The sequence below is a fragment of the Mus caroli genome, unplaced genomic scaffold (assembly GCF_978045245.1).
Source record: "Mus caroli unplaced genomic scaffold, Mus_caroli_1 scaffold_19, whole genome shotgun sequence".
In the NCBI taxonomy this organism is placed as follows: domain Eukaryota; kingdom Metazoa; phylum Chordata; class Mammalia; order Rodentia; family Muridae; genus Mus; species Mus caroli.
Window position 1 is genome coordinate 61,845,161 of NW_028227274.1, and position 17,186 is coordinate 61,862,346.

The 17,186-nt window shown below is 41.4% G+C and overlaps 1 non-coding gene across 1 annotated transcript; it reads left to right on the forward strand.

Moving 5' to 3' along the window:
- The first annotated feature begins 16,275 nt into the window (after positions 1–16,275).
- On the forward strand, positions 16,276–16,382 carry LOC115029947 (U6 spliceosomal RNA). Its single transcript, XR_003835503.2, has one exon. It is a non-coding gene; the product is annotated as a U6 spliceosomal RNA (small nuclear RNA).
- Positions 16,383–17,186: the final 804 nt, after the last annotated feature.

Here is a 17,186-nt window from a genome sequence, read left to right on the forward strand (position 1 = left end):
AGCTCAAATGAACATGAGAGGCGTGCACAGCTGCAAAGGAGAATCATCTAGACACCCAGAGTCACCCGAGACACTTGGGTCCTGCTCCATCCATGGCAGAACAACAGCTCATCCCACAAGGATGGGAACACTTTCTCTCCAGGATGAAGATGGTGATTTAGGCTTTCCAGGCCTTGGGTAAAAACAAGACAAACACTTTGCAGGGTAAAAGTTGTATCACTAAATGTTGTCCCCTAAACCTACCAGTATTTAAATATTTTTTCAGCTGTGAAACACGGCTCTATTTAAAAAGGACAAATGTGTAAAGCTACCTTGATGCATAAGATCTAGTTCACAGTAGTTCTCAAGAGCCAGGAATACCCTACCTTGCATGAGATCTCAGACCATCTGCTGCACTTCTTTCTCTGCAGCTTTGCATCATGCCTATACATCTGGGCCTAATCTTGAAACACCATGTAATCATTCTGCAGGGCAATAAATCCTGTAGCAACCTGAAGTAATGAAGGATGCTACAATGTATCATGAAGGAATAGGTCCTTGGGATCTAAACAGCAGCCTGTCCTGGAAATCAGCAATACTGTTTCCTGTTCAGTGCAGTGTTCCCTTAACAACAACAACAACAATAACAACAAAACAAAATGTGTGACTGTCATCCTTATTCTCCCATTGCCTGTGAAAAGGAGAGGAGATGACAAATGTCTGTATCAGGGGGAAGCCACAACAGCGGTACTACCTAGAAAGACTCTCAAAGAGACAGAGAGATGCTCCCATTGAAAATATTCAGAGCAGATCACAAAGGCCGTCTCAGGGCCAGCTGGTCCTGCTGCTGCACCACTCAACTGTTGGAAAGTGTACTTTTTACTACTTATGGAGAAATTGCCCAGATTTTAAAGCATCTTCACTTTTTATGAAATTAAAAGCAATATGTAATTTTAATCTGAGTAAAGAGGGGTCTAAAGAGATGGCTCTGTGGTTAAGAGCACTTGCTGCTCTTGTAGAAGACCTGGACTCGATTCCAGCACTCACATGGCGGCTCCAATCATAACTCCAGCTGCTGCACTTTCAAGGGTTCTGACGTCATCTTCTGACTTCCCCATACAACTAGGCATGCATGTGGTACACACACACACACACACACACACACACACACACACTTGCAGACAAAATATGCACACACATAAAATAAAGTAAATATATTTAAAATCCAAAAAAGCTTTACAAAAGGTTTTTCTAATAAATAAGAAAAATAAGTAATAAACAACTCGACCTCTGGCTGTGTTTCCTCTGAAAAATTATAGGTGTACTATAAAATAGGCTCTTCCCACCTCTTCCATTTGTCTTTTCCCTATCTGTAAGTTAATAGTTACTACAGTGTGATGAAGGGGAACTTTTGAATGTCTATGTGTGGTTTTGTTCCTCTAAGGATGATGGAGCATCACACAAGTGTGGAGAAAATAATGCATAAATATCACATCTATGACATTGTGTTTCTTAGAGACACATTTGAAAGGTGGTATTACCCAGAGACAAACAACTACATGGGAATTTCTACACAGCTTGCTATGTCTTGACCTTAAGCGTTCTTTCGGGGGCTTCATGGGGAGATGTTCTGCAGTACGTGGGTAAGAAGCTTGCAGATGACTGGCATGGCAGAGAGGGGTGTGTTTGCACTAAGGAGAGCTTCCCACCAGGAAAGGAATGGATTGTACTTTTCCCTCAGCCTCTCCTCTCTTGGATGCTTGCTATTAAGCCCTGCCCACTCCCACCCTCACCCACTATGCCCAGATAAGCACTGGTAGAGCAGCATCTAAATGGTTATGACTCGGGATACCAGGTCCTTTAACTGGAAACACAGGGAGCAGCTAGCTCCCTGGTAGTTCATAAATCAAGGATCAGTGAACTACAGCTTGCCAGACCAAGCCATCTCTTTTTGAGCTTGGATAATTTTTATCTGCTGAAACCATACAGGTTTTTTACCCCATCCAAATCTGTTAGGAGAGCAAGAAACTAACCAAAACAAAACAAAACAAACAAACAAACAAACAAACAAAACATTGCAGAAATAAGTTTCTATTGTTGAAAATTCTGGAATAATTTTGTTTCAATGTATAATATTCCAAAATATTCCTAAAAAATAAAAACACCACTTGGGTGCCCCAAATAATAACCATTAAATGGTTGATAGGACAAACTATATCTGAAGAACAAATAGGCTTTTCTAGATTCCAGTAAGGCAGAGTTCTTTGTGACTAGGGCTTGTGAATACCCATTTACCCAGGCAAGAAACTTTTTATACGGAAACCTTTCCTATCCAATTAGCTGCAAATTAGCCCCAGGCCTCCCCTGTCAGCTTGCCTATGCTGTGGTTTTATGATAATTATTGCCTGTATCATCAATTTGTATCTACTATATTCCACTCTTAAGTGAAAACAGAGTTTACTGCTTAAACCACAAAAGCCTGGCTATTGTTCTCTATCCAGCATGAATAATACATCTCCATTCGATGTTCATGAATGCTAGTGCATTTACAAACTGCACATTAACCATCAAGGCCTCCAGAGAGCCTACTACTCTGGCAGCCACAGAGACAACAGAGATGGATCAGCCAGGCCCTAACCCCGTAGCTGCCCACTGGCCAGCACCCATTACAATCCACAGTAGTGGCTAACTCCCCCAGCTCCAGGGCAGACCCTGAGACTCTGAGTCTAACTAGGTTGGCTCCTCTAAAGGAGGCATCTTTAAATGACTTTCTCCTGATTGTGATCGATCATGGGAAACTGCAAACGAGTGGAGCACCGTAGACATTTTACCTTTAAGTGAAAACATCCATTGCAAAGAAAGGCGCCTCCTCAAAGCCTTGATTTTGACATTTCAAGACAGACTTAATACTTTCCACTCCATATCCAGAAACAGCCTATGGCTTTTGTGATGGCTTTAGAAGATGAGATGTGACCTCCGAGGGACCACACATGCTGTGTGACTGGTGACACCTGCTACATTCTTGCTCCTACTCCACTCCCCACTGTCACAGTTTTTATGAGCCCATAGGCACCAAGATTACCCTTCACTCCTTACATCATTCTGCCTTTCTCTCTTTTCTCTACCTCTTTGCTTATATGTATCTCACCAGATCTGTAAGGACAGCAACCCTTCTGCTACTGTTTTTTTAATGTCCCCTTCTCTGTCTCTCAACACACACACACACACACACACACACACACACACACACACACACACACACACACCTGAGCCAGACTCACTCTTCAACAGGCTCTTCTAGAAAGTAGTTACTATGGTAGATATTCTGCAGACAGACTTCAAGACCAAGTTCAGAGAAAGCACAGCAAGAGTCTGTTGTAGCTATCATACCCAGCAGTGTTCTTGTTCATGTGAGAATTGCTCTGGTCACCATCAACCTAGATATCAATGTTGGAAAATATAACAAAAACTTATTTACCTCAAGGCTGCCTTACCCTAACTGATTCTCAGATTTGAAACTATTTAAGAATCCAGAAGAACAAAAGGGTATTGCACAATGGCTTCAAGACATTTATAAAGAGCAATAGCTCGCCCAGTTAGCTGTTAAATGGCCCCAAATTAAACGGGGCTTGAAAAATTAAGCTATACATTGGTGATGACTTTAGATATATAGTAGAATTATCTAGATGAACTCATGATTTAGAAATTATTTTTTAATGACCACTAAGATAGCAGAAACAAAATGGGAAGTGTTTATAATAGTGTGGGAAGAAACATCTATCTCAGCAGTCCTGCTCAGCTATCGATATTAACTCATTTAGAAGACCTTCACCCTGGGAGGATGCCTACGGACCATTTGCCTGTAGACCAATTCAGAGTGGAAAGTCATCTTGGGCCCCTCCCAGTAAGTTAGTAGGGGAATCTCTTAAAGGAAGAAATATCTAGTTATCTCCGGCATTTTTGTTTCTCTAAATAATGAATGTCTAAGTGATGAAGAATAAGCCCAAGATGTTTTCCATAAGCTACGAGTGGATAGGAAAGTGGCAAAGAAGACGCATCACAAGCAATTTAAGTTTTATGAGCCACATTATCTGAGCATCATAAAAGAAACATTCATGTGGCTGCTGTTTTGCATTGAGTATATTTTAAACAGTGTGAGAGAATGGAAGCTGATGCCCCATTCTTCCTTCTTCAAGGAGCGTATGAGCCAGCAGAGGCTGTTTACAGAACCCTGGACACAAAATACTTTACAAAATGAAATGTAAGTTACATTTGAAAGAAATGGCTAAGGTGTCTTGAGTGTTTGAGACTAATATCTTCCTCTAGAACATATGGATTTAAATGGTTGGCAAAATTTAAAAGGCATTAAAATAAAAATTAAAAGGTGGGTTTTTGCTCAGCAACAAAGTGTTTGCCTAGCAAGCACAAGGCTGTGGATTTGGTTCTCATCTCTAAAATAATAAAATAAAATAAGCTGTGTTTGAGTGACTTAGTCACTGTTCTATTGCTGTAAAGAGACTATAACTAAACCAACATGAAATAAAAGCGTTTCTTTGACGTATGGTTCCACATTACTGCTCATTAAAGAAAGTCAGGACAGGAACTCAAGCAGAACAGCCACCCAGACGCAGGAGCTGATGCAGAGGCCATGGACGAGTACTGCTTATTGGCTTACTCCCCATGGCTTGTTCAGTCTGATTTGTTACAGAACCCAGAACTACCCAGATGGCACTACCCAGTAATGGGATGGACCCTCCCACATCAATCACTAATTAAGAAAATGCCCTACAGACTTGCCTACAGCCCGAACTTATGGAGGCATTTTCTCAATTGAGGTTCTCCAGCTTGTGCCAAGTTGATAAAACAAAACAAAAGCAAAAACAACAACAAAACCCTAGCCAGTACATACTTTAAATACATAGACACGGAAGTCCATTCAAGTCAGAGCAAGGAATGAATAAATTTTTGTTTGGTCGGTCAATGAGAAGGACATTAGAAGTCAAAAATGATATAATGTTAAGTGTGAATTTTTGCCTGAAGTTCAGCATGACCCTGGGATTCTGATTATATATAAATATATATATATAAATATATATATATATATTATAATATTTTCTTTATTTACATTTCAAATGTTATCCCCTTTTTCCCCCGCTCCTGGAGACCCACTATCCCATCCTCCCTCCCCCGACTTCTATGAGGGTCACTCAGGTGACAGCAGATGCTGTCGAGGATGTGGAGAAAGAGGAACACTCCTCCATTGTTGGTGGTATGGTAAGCTGGTACAACCACTCTGGAAATCAGTTTGGCAGTTCCTCAGAAAACTGGGCATAGCATTACCTGAGGACCCAGCTATACCACTCCTGGGCATATACACAAAAGATGCTCCAACATATAAGGGCACATGCAACCATTATGTTCATAGCAGCCTTATTTATAATAGCCAGAAGCTGGAAACAACCCAGATGTCCTTCAACAGAAGAATAGATACACAATGGGATCCTGATTTTTTTTTTTTAAAAAGCAATGTAAAAAACCAGAGATGGGTTCCTTGTCGTATGATGCTATGTTAAATCGATCCAGATCCTTTAGGGCTGAACCTATTGCTGTGTGTTCCTCTTCTTAAGCTGAACTTTAACTCGTAAAGAGAGATCAGACCTCGACCTTCTATCTATGAAACTCTTTTTTTTTAATTTTTAATATTTTTTATTACATATTTTCCTCAATTACATTTCCAATGCTATCCCAAAAGTCCCCCATGCCCTCATCCCCACTTCCCTACCCACCCATTCCCATTCTTTTGACCCTGGCATTCCCCTGTATTGGGGCATATAAAGTTTGCAAGTCCAATGGGCCTCTCTTTCCAGTGATGGCCGACTAGGCCATCTTTTGATACATATGCAGCTAGAGTCAAGAGCTCCGGGGTTCTGGTTAGTACATCATGTTGTTCCAACAATAGGGTTGCAGATCCCTTCAGCTCCTTGGGTACTTTCTCTAGCTTCTCCATTGGGAGCCCTGTGATCCATCCAATAGCTGACTGTGAGCATCCACTCCTGTGTTTGCTAGTCCCCTGCATAGTCTCACAAGAGACAGCTATATTTGGGTCCTTTCAGCAAAATCTTGCTAGTGTATGCAATGGTGTCAGCGTTTAGAAGCTGCTTATGGGATGGATCCCTGGATACGGCAGTCTCTAAATGGTCCATCCTTTCATCACAGCTACGAACTTTGTCTCTGTAACTCCTTCCCTGGGTGTTTTGTTCCCAATTCTAAGAAGGGGCACAGTGTCCACACTATGGTCTTCATTCTTCTTGAGTTTCATGGGTTTAGCAAATTGTATCTTATATCTTGGGTATCCTAAGTTTTGGGCTAATATCCACTTATCAGTGAATACATATTGTGTGAGTTCTTTTGTGATTGTGTTACTTCACTCAAGATGATGCCCTCCAGGTCCATCCATTTGGCTAGGAATTTCATAAATTCATTCTTTTTAATAGCTGAGTAGTACTCCATTGTGTAAATGTACCATAATTTCTGTATCCATTCCTCTGTTGAGGGACATCTGGGTTCTTTCCAGCTTCTGGCTATTATAAATAGGGCTGCTATGAACATAGTGGAGCATGTGTCCTTTTTACCGGTTGGAACATCTTCTGGATATATGCCCAGGAGAGGTATTGCTGGATCCTCCAGTAGTACTATGTCCAATTTTCTGAGGAACCGCCAGACTGATTTCCAGAGTGGTTGTACAAGCTTGCAATCCCACCAACAATGGAGGAGTGTTCCTCTTTCTCCACATCCTTGCCAGCATCTGCTGTCACCTGAATTTTTGATCTTAGCCATTCTGACTGGTGTGAGGTGGAATCTCAGGGTTGTTTTGATTTGCATTTCCCTGATGATTAAGGATGTTGAACATTTTTTCAGGTGCTTCTCTGCCATTCGGTATTCCTCAGGTGAGAATTCTTTGTTCAGTTCTGAGCCCCATTTTTTAATGGGGATATTTGACTTTCTGGAGTCCACCTTCTTGAGTTCGTTATATATATTGGATATTAGTCCCTTATCTGATTTAGGATAGGTGAAGATCCTTTCCCAATCTGTTGGTGGTTTTTTTGTCTTATTGATGGTGTCTTTAGCCTTGCAGAAGCTTTGCAGTTTCATGAGGTCCCACATGTCAATTCTCGATCTTACAGCACAAGCCATTACTGTTCTATTCAGAAATTTTTCCCCTGTGCCCATATCTTCAAGGCTTTCCCCCACTTTCTCCTCTATAAGTTTCAGTGTCTCTGGTTTTATGTGAAGTTCCTTGATCCACTTAGACTTGACCTTAGTACAAGGAGATAGGAATGGATTGATTCGCATTCTTCTACATGTTAACAACCAGTTGTGCCAGCACCATTTGTTGAAAATGCTGTCTTTCTTCCACTGGATGTTTTTAGCTCCCTTGTCGAAGATCAAGTGACCGTAGGTGTGTGGGTTCATTTCTGGGTCTTCAATTCTATTCCATTGGTCTATTTGTCTGTCACTATACCAGTACCATGCAGTTTTTAATCACAATTGCTCTGTAGTAGAGCTTTAGGTCCGGCATGGTGATTCCACCAGAGGTTCTTTTATCCTTGAGAAGAGTTTTTGCTATCCTAGGTTTTTTGTTATTCCAGATGAATTTGCAGATTGCACTTTCTAATTCGTTGAAGAATTGATTTGGAATTTTGATGGGGATTGCATTGAATCTGTAGATTGCTTTTGGCAAGATAGCCATTTTTACAATGTTGATCCTGCCAATCCATGAGCATGGGAGATCTTTCCATCTTCTGAGATCTTCTATAATTTCTTTCTTCAGAGACTTGAAGTTTTTATTATACAGATCTTTCACTTCCTTAGTTAGAGTCACGCCAAGATATTTTATATTATTTGTGACTATTGAGAAGGGTGTTGTTTCCCTAATTTCTTTCTCAGCCTGTTTATTCTTTGTGTAGAGAAAGGCCATTGATTTGTTTGAGTTAATTTTATATCAAGCTACTTCACCGAAGCTGTTTATCAGGCTTAGGAGTTCTCTGGTGGAATTGTTAGGGTCACTTATATATACTATCATATCATCTGCAAAAAGTGATATTTTGACTTCATCTTTTCCATTTTGTATCCCTTTGATCTCCTTTTGTTGTCGAATTGCTCTGGCTAGGACTTCAAGTACAATGTTGAATAGGTATGGAGAAAGTGGACAGCCTTGTCTAGTCCCTGATTTTAGAGGGATTGCTTCAAGCTTCTCACCATTTACTTTGATGTTGGCTACTGGATTGCTGTAGATTGCTTTTATCATGTTTAGGTATGGGCCTTGAATTCCTGATCTTTCCAAGACTTTTATCATGAATGGGTGTTGGATCTTGTCAAATGCTTTTTCCGCATCTAACGAGATGACCATGTGGTTTTTGACTTTGAGTTTGTTTATATACTGGATTACGTTGATGGATTTCCGTATATTGAACCATCCCTGCATCCCTGGGATGAAACCTACTTGGTCAGGATGGATGATTGTTTTGATGTGTTCTTGGATTCGGTTAGCAAGAACTTTATTGAGGATTTTTGCATCAATATTCATAAGGGATATTGGTCTGAAGTTTTCTATCTTTGTTGGGTCTTTTTGTGGTTTAGGTATCAGAGTAATTGTGGCTTCATAGAATGAGTTGGGTAGAGTACCTTCTGTTTCTATTTTGTGGAATAGTTTGTGAAGAACTGGGATTAGATCTTCTTTGAAGGTCTGATAGAACTCTGCACTAAACCCATCTGGTCCTGGGCTTTTTTTGGTTGGGAGACTATTAATGACTGCTTCTATTTCTTTGGGGGATATAGGGTTGTTTAGATCATTAACCTGATCTTGATTCAACTTTGGTACCTGGTATCTGTCTAGGAACTTCTCCATTTCATCCAGGTTCTCCAGTTTTGTTGAGTATAGCCTTTGGTAGAAGGATCTGATGGTGTTTTGGATGTCTTCAGGATCTGTTGTTATGTCTCCTTTTTCATTTCTGATTTTGTTAATTAGGATGCTTTCCCTGTGCCCTCTAGTGAGTCTGGCTAAGGGTTTATCTATCTTGTTGATTTTCTCAAAGAACCAGCTCCTTGATTGGTTGATTCTTTGAATAGTTCTTCTTGTTTCCACTTGGTTGATTTCGCCCCTGAGTTTGATTATTTCCTGCCATCTACTCCTCTTGGGTGAATTTGCTTCCTTTTGTTCTAGTGCTTTTAGGTATGTTGTCAAGCTGCTAATGTGTGCTCTCTCTAGTTTCCTTTTGGAGGCACTCAGAGCTATGAATTTTCCTCTTAGAAATGCTTTCATTGCGTCCCATAAGTTTGGGTATGTTGTGGCTTCATTTTCATTGAACTCTAAAAAGTCCTTAATTTCTTTCTTTATTCCTTCCTTGACCAAGGTATCATTGAGAAGAGTGTTGTTCAGTTTCCACGTGAAGGTTGGCTTTCTATTATTTATTTTGTTATTGAAGATCAGCCTTAGTCCATGGTGATCTGATAGGATGCATGGGACAATTTCAATATTTTTGTATCTGTTGAGGCCTGTTTTGTGACCAATTATGTGGTCAATTTTGGAGAAGGTACCATGAGGTGCTGAGAAGAAGGTATATCCTTTTGTTTTAGGATAGAATGTTCTGTAGATATCTGCCAGATCCATTTGATTCATAATTTCTGTTAGTTTCACTGTGTCCCTGTTTACTTTCTGTTTCCATGATCTGTCCATTGGTGAAAGTGGTGTGTTGAAGTCTCCCACTATTATTGTATGAGGTGCAATGTGTGCTTTGAGATTTACTAAAGTTTCTTTAATGAATGTGGCTGCCTTTGTATTTGGAGCATAGATATTCAGGATTGATAGTTCCTCTTGGAGGATTTTACCTTTGATGAGTATGAAGTGTCCCTCCCTGTCTTTTTTAATGACTTTGGGTTGGAAGTCAATCTTATCAGATATTAGAATGGCTACTCCAGCTTGTTTCTTCATACCATTTGCTTGGAAAATTGTTTTCCAGCCTTTCATTCTGAGGTAGTGTCTATCTTTTTCTCTGAGATGAGTTTCCTGTAAGCAGCAAAATGTTGGGTCTTGTTTGTGTAGCCAGTTTGTTAGTCTATGTCTTTTTATCAGGGAGTTGAGTCCATTGATATTAAGAGATATTAAGGAAAAGTAATTGTTGTTTCCTGTTATTTTTGTTGTTAAAGTTGGCATTCTGTTCTTGTGGCTGTCTTCTTTTAGGTTTGTTGAGGGATTACCTTCTTATTGTTTCTAGGGCGTGGTTCCTGTCCTTGTATTGTTTTTTTTTTCTGTTATTATCCTTTGAAGGTCTGGATTCGTGGAGAGATAATGTGTGAATTTGGTTTTGTCGTGGAATACTTTGGTTTCTCCATCTATGTTAATTGAGAGTTTGGCTGGGTATAGTAGCCTGGGCTGGAATTTGTGTTCTTTTAGTGTCTGTATAACATCTGTCCAGGATCTTCTGGCTTTCATAGTCTCTGGTGAAAAATCTGGTGTAATTCTGATAAGCTTGCCTTTATACATTACTTGGCCTTTTTCTCTTACTGCTTTTAGTATTCTATCTTTATTTAGAGCATTTGTTGTTCTGATTATTATGTGTCGGGAGGTATTTCTTTTCTGGTCCAGTCTATTTGGAGTTCTGTAAGCTTCTTGTATGTTCATGGGCATCTCTTTCTTTAGATTTGGGAAGTTTTCTTCTATAATTTTGTTGAAGATGTTTGCTGGTCCTTTGAGTTGAAAATCTTCATTCTCATCCACTCCTATTATCCGTAGGTTTGGTCTTCTTATTGTGTCCTATATTTCTTGGATGTTTTGAGTTAGGATCTTTTTGCATTTTACATTTTCCTTGATTGTTGTGCCGATGTTCTCTATGGAATCTTCTGCACCTGAGATTCTCTCTTCCATCTCTTGTATTCTGTTGCTGATGCTGGTATCTATGGTTCCAGATTTCTTTCCTAGGGTTTCTATCTCCAGTGTTGCCTCATTTTGGGTTTTCTTTATTGTGTCTACTTCCCTTTTTAGGTCTAGTATGGTTTTGTTCATTTCCATCATCTGTTTGGATGTGTTTTCCTGTTTTTCATTAAGGACTTCTACCTGTTTGATTAGGTTATCCTGTTTTTCTTTAAGGATTTGTAACTCTTTAGCAGTGTTCTCCTGCAATTCTTTAAGGGATTTTTGTGCTTCCTCTTTACTGTCTTCTACCTGTTTACCAGTGTTCCTTTGTATTTCTTTAAGTGTGTTATTAAAGTCCTTCTTGAAGTCCTCTACCATCATCAGGAGATATGCTTTTAGATCCGTGTCTAGCTTTTCCGGTGTGTTGGGGTGCCCTGGACTGGGCGAAGTGGGAGTGCTGGGTTCTGATGATAGTGAGTGGTCTTGGTTTCTGTTAGTAAGATTATTACGTTTACCTTTCGCCATTTGGTAATCTCTGGGGTTAGTTGTTGTTGTTGTCACTGTTTAAAGATTGGAGCAGAAGCTGTGTTCCACAAACCAGCAGTCTCAAAATCCTGTGGCGGGGGTCGTGGGTAGCTGGCGGTACCCCGGTGCTGGTCCAGCCGGAAGAGGCCTGTGGTCCTACTCAGGCCAGTTTTCTGCTTCCCTAACTAATGCAGTCTCAGGTCCCGCACGGAATTGGATTGGAGCAGAAGCTGTGTTCCACTCACCAGAAGTCTTAAGATCCTGTGGCGGGTGTTGTGGGTAGCTGGCAAGTGTCAGCCGACCCTGTGCCCTAGCTACCCTGGTGCTTTTCTGACCGGAAGAGGCTTGTGGCCCTACATAGCCCGGATTTCTGCCTCCCCAACCAAAGCAGTCTCAGGTCCCGCGTGATTGGACTGGAGCAGAAGCTGTGTTCCACTCACCAGCAGTCTCAAAATCCTGTGGCGGGGGTCGTGGGTAGCTGGCGGGTGTCAGCCGACCCTGCGCTCTAGCTACCCCGGTGCTGGTCCTGCTGGATGAGGCCTGTGGCCCTACTCAGGCCGGTTTCTGCTTCCCTAACTAATCTCTATGAAACTCTTGCAAAAAGAGCATTTGGGGTGATCGAGCACAGATGAGTGGTGGAACTGAACTAAGGAAGGTTGTTCCATTTTCCACCTGTCACTCTGTGAGCACAGCAGGCTGGACCACCAACATCAAGCACACATCTGTGGCAGATAGGAAACTTCCCCAGAATTCATTTTGTCAGTGCAAAACTCCAGGCTGGGTACCTCCTCAAAGTTATTTGAACTGCACAGACTCCCTTTGTTTACCTGTGGGCATGGCCTTTGGACCAGGATTGGTCCACACATCACTTACTGGGGACACAAAGAAATCACTGCTAGAATAGACGTGCTGGATGTGCCAATCAAGGTAGCAGGTACATGCTCATTGTCCATTCAGTTGTCAGCCAGGGTCCTGGGGAATTTGTGGGAGCGGGTGATGATGGACGGAAAGTCAGTTGCTCAGCATGAAAACACCTAAAGTGCCTATACACCAACTCTCACCCAGTGACCAAAAGCCACATTCTTTCAGTCCGTGGCAAGCGGAGCCTTTGCCATTTGACTCCATGGGTCAGCAAAGAGATGAAAACAGATGTTGTTAGGCCTGGGTTTTAATATGGCAAGAGCAAGGTGAGCCTCATAAGAACAATAGCACACACCTCTCCTGAATGGTCCAGGCAGGCACTTTCAAATCAGTGCCCCAGGTCTGAGAGTCAGTAGACAAGCCATCTTCAAAACCACCATGGGCTCTGCTGACTTTGTTGTGAGACTCATCTATCACCCCACACACACACACACACACACACACAACACACACACAGAGCTCAGTCTCCACATAAGAATACACGATGCATTCCTAGAATCAAAACCAGGAGCCATTCCCTGTCCCTGGGAGCCACCAGAGAAGCAAGCTCTGATCTCCCAAGAACAGGAGAGAAATAAAACCACAAGAACTCTGCCAGGATACTTGCAGTCATCCTAAGTAGACTGAAACAATTTCAGAGAAAGTACCCAAAAAGCTTAGGCCAACCAAACTGGGAACATCACTCAAAGTATCTCTAAAATAAATTAATATCTCTGAAGCCCATAATGGCTTTCTGATGACCGTCTAGAGATTTAAAGAGAAAAATTCCCGGCTAATGTCAATCAGCTCTGGACAGACTCAGCACAGTCTACTCTCCTTCCATAGGCAGTCCATGACAAATGCCGTCAGCAGACATGGCTCCAGCTACCCTTCAAATACCCGTGTCTGTAGTCACCACAGCTCTCCAGTGGCATCGCAGTCACAGTGAGACCATATTCAGCTCAGCTAAGGGGGTAAGAGTTTCCATCCAGGCTTGGGATTTCTGAGGAAACATTTCATGTCAAGGACTATGATAGTTTGAAATTCTGAAAGAAAATATATTCTCTATGCCTATGTTTTCAGCAGAACTGCCTCTGTTATATTGCAAATGTCTGGGCTCAAGGGCATTATTTGTTCAACAGACACACACAGTAGTAATACCTTAATGAGGATTCTATTGATAGGTAAAAATCAGTTTTTGTTTAAGCACATTTTTGTTGGCATTCATCTTAGCTTCTCCAATTTATGACCTCTTCTTTTTAAAATTATTTCTCTCTCTCTCTCTCTCTCTCTCTCTCTCTCTCTCTCTCTCTCTCTCTCTCTGTGTGTGTGTGTGTTTGTGTGTGTGTGTGTGTGTGAATACAACCTTCCAAATGCATTCAGTGTGGCTCATATGGTATATATGACTAGGGGTGATCACTTAGGATTGAATAACCTGTCAGAGGGCCAAGCATAAGGGCCAACTGTTAAAGCCATGTTTGAATAAAACAGATATACACAAACTGGAACCAATCTACGGGTGGGAGTCTTATGAGACTTTTCCTCATCGTCTTGAGGGAATGGCAACTGTTGTTGTCACTGCGCAGGTCTTGTTTAGACAATCATAATGTTAAGATTCCCTGGGTTGAGCACACTTCTTAACGTATGTATTTTAATTGCTTTCCTTATTTTTTTTTAATTTTTTCTTTTAGATTTATTTATTTTTATTTTCATTTGTATTAGTGCTTTGCCTGAATATATCTAAGTACACTTTGTGTATTTCTAGTGCCTATAGAGACTAGAAAAAGGGTACCCTACACCCCCAAAACTGGACTTACTGGTGGTAGTAAACTACCATGTGAGTACTGAGAACCAAATCTGAGTCTTTTGTGGAGCAGCCAGAGCTCTTAACTTCTGAGCTGCCTCTCTAGCCCCTTCCAGAGTTCTGTTAACAAATATTTGTTGTCTAAACTGGAGGTGCTAGGCATGTGCTAGATTTTAGGTGCCATCACAAGAAAAGGTAGCAACTATTCTAATCTTACTACTTGCTCTTAAGTCAGTAGCTCTCAGCCTTCCTACTGCTGCAAACCTTTAATACAGTTCCTCCTATTCTGGTGACCCCCTGTACTGGCTGGTTTTGTGTGTCAACTTGACATAGCTGGAGTTATCAGAGAGAAAGGAGCTTCAGTTGAGGAAATGCCTCCATGAGATCCAGCTGTAAGGCATTTCCTCAATTAGTGATCAAGAGGGAAAAGTCCCTTGTGGGTGGGACCATCTCTGGGCTGGTAGTCTTGGTTCTATAAGAGCAGGCTGAACAAGCCAGGGGAAGCAAGTCAATAAAGAACATCCCTCCATGGCTCCTGATTCCGGACCTGCTTTAGTTCCAGTCCTGACTTCCTTGGTGATGAACAGCAGCATGGAAGTGTAAGCAAAATAAACCCTTTCCTCCCCAACTTGTTTCTTGGTCATGATGTTTGTGCAGGAATAGAAACCCTGACTAAGACACCCCCCTAACCATTAAATCATTACATTGCTATTCATAACTGTAATTTTGCTGCTGTTATGAATTGTAATGTAAATATCTGGGTTTTCTGATGGTCTTAGGTGACCCCTGTGGAAGAGGTGACTCCTAAAAAGAAGTTGAGAACCCTTGTCATAAGTGATACTATTTGTGATTCTATTTAGTTGGGCAGCTGCTTGGACCCGGGAAGCCTTTCAGAGCTTTCTACTCAACCACAAAAACAGATTATATTTACAACCAGAGAAAAGGAAGAGGCCAGCAGGAAATTGAGGATAGAGACAGCCTGATTTGTTATAGTCTGTGCAGATCTGTTTTATTCAAACATGGCTTGAAAAGTTGCCCCTTGTCATTGGCTGACTTTCAGCTGCTTGGTTTCACTCCACTTGTATATTGAGTTGGTTTTCAGTTCGCTGTGTACTGAAAAACCTTTGGACCTTTGTGTTTTGAGGCAGCTTATACCCAGACTAAGAGTACAGCAATGAGCTGAGGTCATCTCTCCTATCCTGTTACAGGTATCAAATGAAGAAAGCCACAAAGAATGCTTCTACCCGTGAATACTTGGTTTTATTACCATGTGCCATTAAGTGACAACCCACTGTCCTTATGTCCTTCACACGACCTGGGAATCCTCTAAATGGCTACTAACACCTTCCTTTCTTTCTTTCCTTCTTTCTTTCTTTCTTCCTTCCTTTCTTCCTTTCTTCCTTTCTTCCTTTCTTCCTTCCTTCCTTCCTTCCTTCCTTCCTTCCTTCCTTCCTTTCTTTCTTTCCTCCTTTCTTCCTTTCTTCCTTTCTTCCTTCCTTCCTTCCTTCCTTCCTTTCTAAAGAAGAATTTATTTGAGTTTATGGTTCTGGAGGAACAAGAGTCTGTCATGGCAGGGAGGCATTAGGGCAAGCAACAGTCCTGGAGCTGGAGCAAGATGGTGAGAGCACATCCTTTGTGCAAGCACTAAGCAGAGATGGCATTTTAAGTAACTTTTAAGTAAATAACTCATGGGGAGAAGAGATTAATACAATGATATCCTAATTGGCTTTTATCACGTAATTCTGAAAATACATCAGAAAGAGCATCCTGGACATGTTTTTGATGCCTCTAGAACTAGATTCTTCTCCTGCTCCTATCCATAGAACTGGTCTCCTCAGAGCTCTTGATATACCTGGGAATCCCCACTGGTTCCTTCTTATGTTTTCTTTGTCGTGTTTATTGTCCTAGTCCCTCCACCTTGTCTGCAGCTCAGTGTTCAGTCCTCTCCTGGTCTTTCTTATTTCATCAAGCTGTTTCTGTTCCCACACTCTGGGGTTATAGGCAGGCTGTCATTCCCAAGGAACATTTACCCAAGTTCTGTGAATCCACATGCTGGTCTGGTCTTCAGGCTTGCATAACAAGAGTTTCACACACTGAGCCATCCCCTCACCCCCAAATCAGGGTTCTTAAAGGGTGATAGTGAGAAAAATAAGGTGTGCTTGCTTCCACAGCACGTATCCTAAAGTTGGAAGGATACAGAGGAGATTAACATGGTCTCGGTGTAAGAACAACAACAACAAAAATAAATAAATTAATTAATTAAATTAAATTCCTGGAGCATTCCACAGTTTCCAAAATCCCATGACTGGAGAAACTCTAGGACTGAGATGAAAGCCTACTGGTGTTTGCTAGATGGACATGTTGTCAAATTGCTTGCTAAATATTTATGCTTTATGCACATAGATCTGTATTACTCTTGCTCAGAGTAGCCTCTATTTGCAACCGGTCAATGCAGAGACTCATGATTGGCACTGAGCATACATGGCCATGAGTATTCCTCATCCCTGAATGGGGGTATCTATGTCAACCCCTCCCTGCAAGGTTCCAGGTGTGCCATGGAAGAAGGGTGGAAAGAATCTAAGAGCTGAAGGATGAAGGGAAGTGGAATGAACTGCTGCCTGTTGGAAATGGCAGGGGCAGCCCACTCATAACTCAGTAGCTGTGGTTATCAACAAGGTGAAGCTATTGAAAATACCAGTGTGGATGAGGAGAGGGCCATGAGACCATGACCCCATACTGGGGTGTTACTGGCATGATGGCTGTTGGAAGGGAGACAGTTCTGTGGGGGTTGCAGCTACTGATACTTTACCCATGCTCCTACGGATGGCTTCATATCCATGTGTATGTGTGCATCCCTAATTAGACTCAGCAGGATTTTTTTTTTAAAGAAGACAAAGTTAGGAAAGTGCATGTTGGGAGATTGAGGGAGAATTGGACTGCAGAGATAAGCAATGGACACAATCAAAATGCTTTCTACACATGCATAAAATTCTCAAAGAAATAAATTTAAAATACTACTTTTACAAAAGATAGAAAAATAAATTATACAATTAAAAGGTGTGTAAA